Source organism: Palaemon carinicauda, chromosome 4 (assembly GCF_036898095.1).
Source record: "Palaemon carinicauda isolate YSFRI2023 chromosome 4, ASM3689809v2, whole genome shotgun sequence".
In the NCBI taxonomy this organism is placed as follows: Eukaryota; Metazoa; Arthropoda; class Malacostraca; order Decapoda; family Palaemonidae; genus Palaemon; species Palaemon carinicauda.
In genome coordinates this window covers 114,217,100-114,227,099 of record NC_090728.1, presented here as the reverse complement: position 1 = coordinate 114,227,099, position 10,000 = coordinate 114,217,100, and positions in this window count along the sequence as shown.

Below are 10,000 nucleotides of genomic sequence, written 5' to 3'. Positions count from 1 at the left end.
TATATATATATATATATATATATATATATATATATATATATATATATATATATATATATATATATATATATATATCTTTATGTATATAAATACATATATCTATATTATATATATATATATAAAGAGCGGACGTGCTTGGAAAAGTCCACATTGCAGTACCTTTAGTGACATTTACTGACTGAGTTGTCAGGGTTGCTGTTTAAATAACAATAGTTCAATAGAGCAGTTATTGTTATGAACTATAGATACGTTTGACAGTATTGTTAGGGTCTGTGTGCTTGATTTAACACTTGCGTTCGCCCGCAAGGAACTCGCCAGCGGTCCATGAGGGGACTGAGACGGATGGTCCATACAGTGGGAAAGCAAACGCTTCGGTAAGTAAAAGTTATTATGAAGAGGTCTTTACACTTTAATGAAGGATGCTTGAGGTAGTAATGGGTTAGGCCAGGTAAAACATACCACCGATCGAATAACTATTTAGTGGAATTCGCTCATGACATTTGATTCCTTGAAGTTCCTATCAATGCTTAGTGCATATTTCTTAAAGATTCGATGTACAGACAGTTATTTGAAATGTGTTAATGACTGGGAACCTGACTATATTGTAACCAAGCGATTTACATGTCTAGTGTTATGAAGTTAATTGTATAATCAAGTTTATCATACCATAGTTCTGTATTGGAGATGTTCCTGAAATGTATATATTAAAGAAGGAAATAGAATACAAAGAAATTATAATTACTGGAATTATAGCAATATAGTTTCTCCAATAAAACATTGTTGATTTTAATGTAAAAAATCATTTTCTTTAGACATTTTCTTTTATCAATTGCAGAATTGTCACTATAAATACTTATGTTATGTTGATTTTCCAGTGACTCGACGAACAAATAAATTATGAAAAAAGTCGATGTTTCACTCCCTAACACACCCTGGGACTGCGCCACACATCCATAACGAACTAATTGAACGATGGTGTCGGAGATTAATATATAGATGAGGAATAATAAGTCTAATAGACCGTAAAATCCTGTCCAACACGTTAAGATGACGATCAGACTGGAGAACAATAAATTGATCATCGAAGACTTTAGAAAACTTTCCCAATAACTCAAATTTTATGCAATTGAGGAAGACACAGACCTCCTATGTTTCTCGAAAGTAAATCTGCTCTCACCAATCACACCTAAAATTTGAAGTGAATGAGAGTAAAAGAAACATTGTGAATGTTGATATCCGGATGTTGAAGAACCATTGTTCACTACCTACTTACAATCATAATTTCAGTCTTGTTAGAATTTAACTTCATGCACCATAATTTTCACCGTGAACTAATTTCAGCTAGATCTCTGTTAAGGAATACAGCAATCCCATATCTACATTCAGGAGATGAAATTGATGCAAAGTGAGTAGCCTCATCTGCATTATGCTACAAGCTTCACTTCTAGGCGAAACCACATGGCATGTGCGTATAGTAGGAAAAGTAATGGGCCAAGAACACTACCTTGAAGAATACCAGCGATCACATTCGTATAATCATTATGGTGGCAATCAACAACCACTCTTTGTGCTCTATTGTTTAAAATTTCAATAATGATGCTAAGAAAAGACACACCCACTCCAACTGCCACATATGTGACCTTCCCTAGCACCCCCTAGAATTAATTTCATCAAAACTGTGGTTGTTAACACCCCAGGTTCAGAAACGCTGGTCCAGGGTGTCTAATCCTGACCCAGATCTGAGTTAACCTCCTGGGTTTTGATTAGTCTATGGCGACTAATCCTGCCCCAGATCCTGAGTTAGCCTGCTGACCTTTGATTAGTCTATGCTGACTAATCCTGACCCAGATCTTGACTCACCTGGTGGCTTTTAATTGATCTATGGCGACCATTCCTGACCCAGCTCTGGGTTATCATGTTGGCCTTTGATTCCTTATGGGGACTAATCTTATCTCAGATTTGGGTTAGTCTGCTAGCTTTTGATTGGCCTATGGTGCCTAATAGGTAGTAGGTTGGTCAGAGCACCAGCCACCCATTAAGATACTACCGCTAGAGAGTTATGGGGTCCTTTGACTGGCCAGACAGTACTATACAACATTGGATCCTTGTCTTTTGTTTTCGATTAATTTTCGCTTTGCCTACAAATATACCAGATAGTCTGGCCTATTTTTCACATTTTCTCCTTTGTCCTAATACACCTAACAACACTGATATTACCAAATAATCCTTTTTCACCCCAGGGGTTACTGGCCTATCGTTGTTCAGTGTTCACTTTCCTTTAAGTAAGGGTAGATGAGACTATAGTTATGGCAAGCAGCTCTTTTAGCAGATGGACACTCCAAAATCAAACCATTGTTCTTTAGTCGTGGATGGTGCCATAGCCTCTGTACCATGATCTTCCAATGTCTTAGGTTAGAGTTCTCTTGCTTGAGCGCTATCTTATCTTTATTCCTCTTGTTTTGTTAAAATCTTTATAGTTCATATAGGAGATACCTATTTCAATGTTACTGTTCCTAATATATTCTATTTTTCCTTGTTTCCTTTCCTCCCTAGGCTATTTTCCCTGTTGGAGGCCCAGGGCTTATAGCATCCTGCTTTTCCATATAGGGTTGTAGCTTAGCAAGTAATAATAATAATAAGAATAATCCTGACCAAGATCTGGGACAGCTTCTGACTTTTGATTGGCCTATGGTGACTAATCCTGACCTAGATCTGGGTTTGATTGGTCTTTTGTGACTAATTCTGACCCAGATGTAGGCTTGCCTGCAGGCTTTAAGATACTACCGCTAGAGAGTTATGGGGTCCTTTGACTGGCCAGACAATACTATACAACATTGGATCCTTGTCTTTTGTTTTCGATTAATTTTCGCTTTGCCTACAAATATACTAGATAGTCTGGCCTATTTTTCACATTTTCTCATTTGTCCTAATACACCTAACAACACTGATATTACCAAATAATTCTTTTTCACCCCAGGGGTTACTGCCCTATCGTTGTTCAGTGTTCACTTTCCTTTAAGTAAGGGTAGATGAGACTATAGTTACGGCAAGCAGCTCTTTTAGCAGATGGACACTCCAAAATCAAACCATTGTTCTTTAGTCGTGGATGGTGCCATAGCCTCTGTACCATGATCTTCCAATGTCTTAGGTTAGAGTTCTCTTGCTTGAGCGCTATCTTATCTTTATTCCTCTTGTTTTGTTAAAATCTTTATAGTTCATATAGGAGATACCTATTTCAATGTTACTGTTCCTAATATATTCTATTTTTCCTTGTTTCCTTTCCTCCCTAGGCTATTTTCCCTGTTGGAGGCCCAGGGCTTATAGCATCCTGCTTTTCCATATAGGGTTGTAGCTTAGCAAGTAATAATAATAATAAGAATAATCCTGACCAAGATCTGGGACAGCTTCTGACTTTTGATTGGCCTATGGTGACTAATCCTGACCTAGATCTGGGTTTGATTGGTCTTTTGTGACTAATTCTGACCCAGATGTAGGCTTGCCTGCAGGCTTTTGATTGGCCTAAGGTGACTAATCTTGACCCACATATGGGCTATCCATCTGACATTTAATTGGTATATGGTTACTTAATCTAAACCAGTTTTGGGTTAACCTGCCGGCTTTTGATTGGCCTATGGTGACTAATTCTGACCCAGATCTGGGTTAGCTTACTGGCCTTTGATTGGTCTATAGTGACTAATGGTAACTCATATCTGCGTTAACCTACTGACTAATCCTGTCTTAGGTGTGGGTTATCCTGCTGGCTTTTGATTGACCAATGATGGCTCATCCTGACTAGATCTGAGTTAGCCTTCTTACCTTTGATTGGTCTAAGGTGACTAATCCTGAATCAGATCTGAGTTAACTTGTGGCTCCTGATTTGCTTATGGTGATTCATCCTGACTCAGACGTGAATTAGCCTATTGGTCTTTGATGGGCATATGGTGACTAATCCTGATTCAGATCCTGAGTTAGCCTGCTGACCTTTGATTAGTCTATGCTGACTAATCCTGACCCAGATCTTGACTAACCTGGTGGCTTTTAATTGATCTATGGCGACCATTCCTGACCCAGCTCTGGGTTATCATGTTGGCCTTTGATTCCTTATGGGGACTAATCTTATCTCAGATTTGGGTTAGTCTGCTAGCTTTTGATTGGCCTATGGTGCATAATAGGTAGTAGGTTGGTCAGAGCACCAGCCACCCATTAAGATACTACCGCTAGAGAGTTATGGGGTCCTTTGACTGGCCAGACAGTACTATACAACATTGGATCCTTGTCTTTTGTTTTCGATTAATTTTCGATTTGCCTACAAATATACCAGATAGTCTGGCCTATTTTTCACATTTTCTCCTTTGTCCTAATACACCTAACAACACTGATATTACCAAATAATTCTTTTTCACCCCAGGGGTTACTGCCCTATCGTTGTTCAGTGTTCACTTTCCTTTAAGTAAGGGTAGATGAGACTATAGTTATGGCAAGCAGCTCTTTTAGCAGATGGACACTCCAAAATCAAACCATTGTTCTTTAGTCGTGGATGGTGCCATAGCCTCTGTACCATGATCTTCCAATGTCTTAGGTTAGAGTTCTCTTGCTATAGCGCTATCTTATCTTTATTCCTCTTGTTTTGTTAAAATCTTTATAGTTCATATAGGAAATACCTATTTCAATGTTACTGTTCCTAATATATTCTATTTTTCCTTGTTTCCTTTCCTCCCTAGGCTATTTTCCCTGTTGGAGGCACAGGGCTTATAGCATCCTGCTTTTCCATATAGGGTTGTAGCTTAGCAAGTAATAATAATAATAAGAATAATCCTGACCAAGATCTGGGACAGCTTCTGACTTTTGATTGGCCTATGGTGACTAATCCTGACCTAGATCTGGGTTTGATTGGTCTTTTGTGACTAATTCTGACCCAGATGTAGGCTTGCCTGCAGGCTTTAAGATACTACCGCTAGAGAGTTATGGGGTCCTTTGACTGGCCAGACAGTACTATACAACATTGGATCCTTGTCTTTTGTTTTCGATTAATTTTCGATTTGCCTACAAATATACCAGATAGTCTGGCCTATTTTTCACATTTTCTCCTTTGTCCTAATACACCTAACAACACTGATATTACCAAATAATTCTTTTTCACCCCAGGGGTTACTGCCCTATCGTTGTTCAGTGTTCACTTTCCTTTAAGTAAGGGTAGATGAGACTATAGTTATGGCAAGCAGCTCTTTTAGCAGATGGACACTCCAAAATCAAACCATTGTTCTTTAGTCGTGGATGGTGCCATAGCCTCTGTACCATGATCTTCCAATGTCTTAGGTTAGAGTTTTCTTGCTTGAGCGCTATCTTATCTTTATTCCTCTTGTTTTGTTAAAATCTTTATAGTTCATATAGGAGATACCTATTTCAATGTTACTGTTCCTAATATATTCTATTTTTCCTTGTTTCCTTTCCTCCCTAGGCTATTTTCCCTGTTGGAGGCCCAGGGCTTATAGCATCCTGCTTTTCCATATAGGGTTGTAGCTTAGCAAGTAATAATAATAATAAGAATAATCCTGACCAAGATCTGGGACAGCTTCTGACTTTTGATTGGCCTATGGTGACTAATCCTGACCTAGATCTGGGTTCGATTGGTCTTTTGTGACTAATCCTGACCCAGATGTAGGCTTGCCTGCAGGCTTTTGATTGGCCTAAGGTGACTAATCTTGACCCACATATGGGCTATCCATCTGACATTTAATTGGTATATGGTTACTTAATCTAAACCAGTTTTGGGTTAACCTGCCGGCTTTTGATTGGCCTATGGTGACTAATTCTGACCCAGATCTGGGTTAGCTTACTGACCTTTGATTGGTCTATAGTGACTAATGGTAACTCATATCTGCGTTAACCTACTGACTAATCCTGTCTTAGGTGTGGGTTATCCTGCTGGCTTTTGATTGACCAATGATGGCTCATCCTGACTAGATCTGAGTTAGCCTTCTTACCTTTGATTGGTCTAAGGTGACTAATCCTGAATCAGATCTGAGTTAACTTGTGGCTCCTGATTTGCTTATGGTGATTCATCCTGACTCAGACGTGAATTAGCCTATTGGTCTTTGATGGGCATATGGTGACTAATCCTGATCCAGATCCTGAGTTAGCCTGCTGACCTTTGATTAGTCTATGCTGACTAATCCTGACCCAGATCTTGACTAACCTGGTGGCTTTTAATTGATCTATGGCGACCATTCCTGACCCAGCTCTGGGTTATCATGTTGGCCTTTGATTCCTTATGGGGACTAATCTTATCTCAGATTTGGGTTAGTCTGCTAGCTTTTGATTGGCCTATGGTGCATAATAGGTAGTAGGTTGGTCAGAGCACCAGCCACCCATTAAGATACTACCGCTAGAGAGTTATGGGGTCCTTTGACTGGCCAGACAGTACTATACAACATTGGATCCTTGTCTTTTGTTTTCGATTAATTTTCGATTTGCCTACAAATATACCAGATAGTCTGGCCTATTTTTCACATTTTCTCCTTTGTCCTAATACACCTAACAACACTGATATTACCAAATAATTCTTTTTCACCCCAGGGGTTACTGCCCTATCGTTGTTCAGTGTTCACTTTCCTTTAAGTAAGGGTAGATGAGACTATAGTTATGGCAAGCAGCTCTTTTAGCAGATGGACACTCCAAAATCAAACCATTGTTCTTTAGTCGTGGATGGTGCCATAGCCTCTGTACCATGATCTTCCAATGTCTTAGGTTAGAGTTCTCTTGCTATAGCGCTATCTTATCTTTATTCCTCTTGTTTTGTTAAAATCTTTATAGTTCATATAGGAGATACCTATTTCAATGTTACTGTTCCTAATATATTCTATTTTTCCTTGTTTCCTTTCCTCCCTAGGCTATTTTTCCTGTTGGAGGCACAGGGCTTATAGCATCCTGCTTTTCCATATAGGGTTGTAGCTTAGCAAGTAATAATAATAATAAGAATAATCCTGACCAAGATCTGGGACAGCTTCTGACTTTTGATTGGCCTATGGTGACTAATCCTGACCTAGATCTGGGTTTGATTGGTCTTTTGTGACTAATCCTGACCCAGATGTAGGCTTGCCTGCAGGCTTTAAGATACTACCGCTAGAGAGTTATGGGGTCCTTTGACTGGCCAGACAGTACTATACAACATTGGATCCTTGTCTTTTGTTTTCGATTAATTTTCGCTTTGCCTACAAATATACCAGATAGTCTGGCCTATTTTTCACATTTTCTCCTTTGTCCTAATACACCTAACAACACTGATATTACCAAATAATTCTTTTTCACCCCAGGGGTTACTGCCCTATCGTTGTTCAGTGTTCACTTTCCTTTAAGTAAGGGTAGATGAGACTATAGTTATGGCAAGCAGCTCTTTTAGCAGATGGACACTCCAAAATCAAACCATTGTTCTTTAGTCGTGGATGGTGCCATAGCCTCTGTACCATGATCTTCCAATGTCTTAGGTTAGAGTTCTCTTGCTTGAGCACTATCTTATCTTTATTCCTCTTGTTTTGTTAAAATCTTTATAGTTCATATAGGAGATACCTATTTCAATGTTACTGTTCCTAATATATTCTATTTTTCCTTGTTTCCTTTCCTCCCTAGGCTATTTTCCCTGTTGGAGGCCCAGGGCTTATAGCATCCTGCTTTTCCATATAGGGTTGTAGCTTAGCAAGTAATAATAATAATAAGAATAATCCTGACCAAGATCTGGGACAGCTTCTAACTTTTGATTGGCCTATGGTGACTAATCCTGACCTAGATCTGGGTTCGATTGGTCTTTTGTGACTAATCCTGACCCAGATGTAGGCTTGCCTGCAGGCTTTAAGATACTACCGCTAGAGAGTTATGGGGTCCTTTGACTGGCACGACAGTACTATACAACATTGGATCCTTGTCTTTTGTTTTCGATTAATTTTTGCTTTGCCTACAAATATACCAGATAGTCTGGCCTATTTTTCACATTTTCTCCTTTGTCCTAATACACCTAACAACACTGATATTACCAAATAATTCTTTTTCACCCAAGAGGTTACTGCCCTATCGTTGTTCAGTGTTCACTTTCCTTTAAGTAAGGGTAGATGAGACTATAGTTATGGCAAGCAGCTCTTTTAGCAGATGGACACTCCAAAATCAAACCATTGTTCTTTAGTCGTGGATGGTGCCATAGCCTCTGTACCATGATCTTCCAATGTCTTAGGTTAGAGTTCTCTTGCTTGAGCGCTATCTTATCTTTATTCTTCTTGTTTTGTTAAAATCTTCATAGTTCATATAGGAGATACCTATTTCAATGTTACTGTTCCTAATATATTCTATTTTTCCTTGTTTCCTTTCCTCCCTAGGCTAATTTCCCTGTTGGAGGCCCAGGGCTTATAGCATCCTGCTTTTCCATATAGGGTTGTATCTTAGCAAGTAATAATAATAATAAGAATAATCCTGACCAAGATCTGGGACAGCTTCTGACTTTTGATTGGCCTATGGTGACTAATCCTGACCTAGATCTGGGTTCGATTGGTCTTTTGTGACTAATCCTGACCCAGATGTAGGCTTGTCTGCAGGCTTTTGATTGGCCTAAGGTGACTAATCTTGACCCACATATGGGCTATCCATCTGACATTTTATTGGTATATGGTTACTTAATCTAAACCAGTTCTGGGTTAACCTGCTGGCTTTTGATTGGCCTATGGTGACTAATTCTGACCCAGATCTGGGTTAGCTTACTGGCCTTTGATTGGTCTATAGTGACTAATGGTAACTCATATCTGCGTTAACCTACTGACTAATCCTGTCTTAGGTGTGGGTTATCCTGCTGGCTTTTGATTGACCAATGATGGCTCATCCTGACTAGATCTGAGTTAGCCTTCTTACCTTTGATTGGTCTAAGGTGACTAATCCTGAATCAGATCTGAGTTAACTTGTGGCTCCTGATTTGCTTATGGTGATTCATCCTGACTCAGACGTGAATTAGCCTATTGGTCTTTGATGGGCATATGGTGACTAAACCTGATCCAGATTTGGGCTAGCCTCCTGACCTTTGATTGGCTTCTTGTGATTAACCATGGCCGACATCTGGGTTAGTCTGCTGTGTTTTGAATGGTCTATAATGACTAATCTTGACCAAAATCTGAGTCAGCCTGCTAGATTTTGATTAGCACGTGGTAACTAATCCGGCTCCAGATCTGGGTTAGCCTGTTGACCTTTGATTAGTCTGTAGGGATTAATCCTGACCCAGATGTGGGTCAGCATTCTGGCATTTGATTGGTCTATGGTGACTTATCCTATCCCAGTTTTGGGTTGACATGCTGGCTTTTGATTGGCCTATGGGGACAATATCTGACCCAGATCTGAATTAGCCTACTGGCCTTCAATTGGTCTATAGTGACTAATGCTAACCCAGATCTGGTTATCCTGCTGACTAATTCTGACCCAGATGTAGGTTATCCTGCTGACTTTTGATTGACCTATGGTGACTCATCCTGACTAGATCCGAGTCAGCCTTCTGACATTTGATTGGTCGTAGTGAATAATGCTGACCTCTTGGGTTTTTATTGGCTTATTGTGACTAATCCTGACCCAGATGTTGGTTAGCCTGTTGGCCTTTGATGGGACTACGCTGACTAATCCTCACCCAGATGAAGTTTAGCCTGGTGGCTTTTGATAACCCTAAGGTGACTTATACTGGCTCATATCTGGGTTAGCTTAATGGCTTTTGATTGGTCTAGAGTGACTGAATCCTGGCCCAGACCGGGGTTATCTTGCTAACCTTTGATTAGTCTATGATTTCTTATACAGACTTAGATCTGGGTGGGGCTTTAGACCTTTGACTGTAACTGCCCTATGGTGATAAGTTTTGACCCAGATCTGGGTTAGCCTGCCGATCTTTGGTTGGCCTATGGTGACTAATCCTGATCCAGATCTGGGATATCCTTCTGGCCTTTGATTGTCCAGTGGTGACTAATTATGACTCAAATTTAGGTTA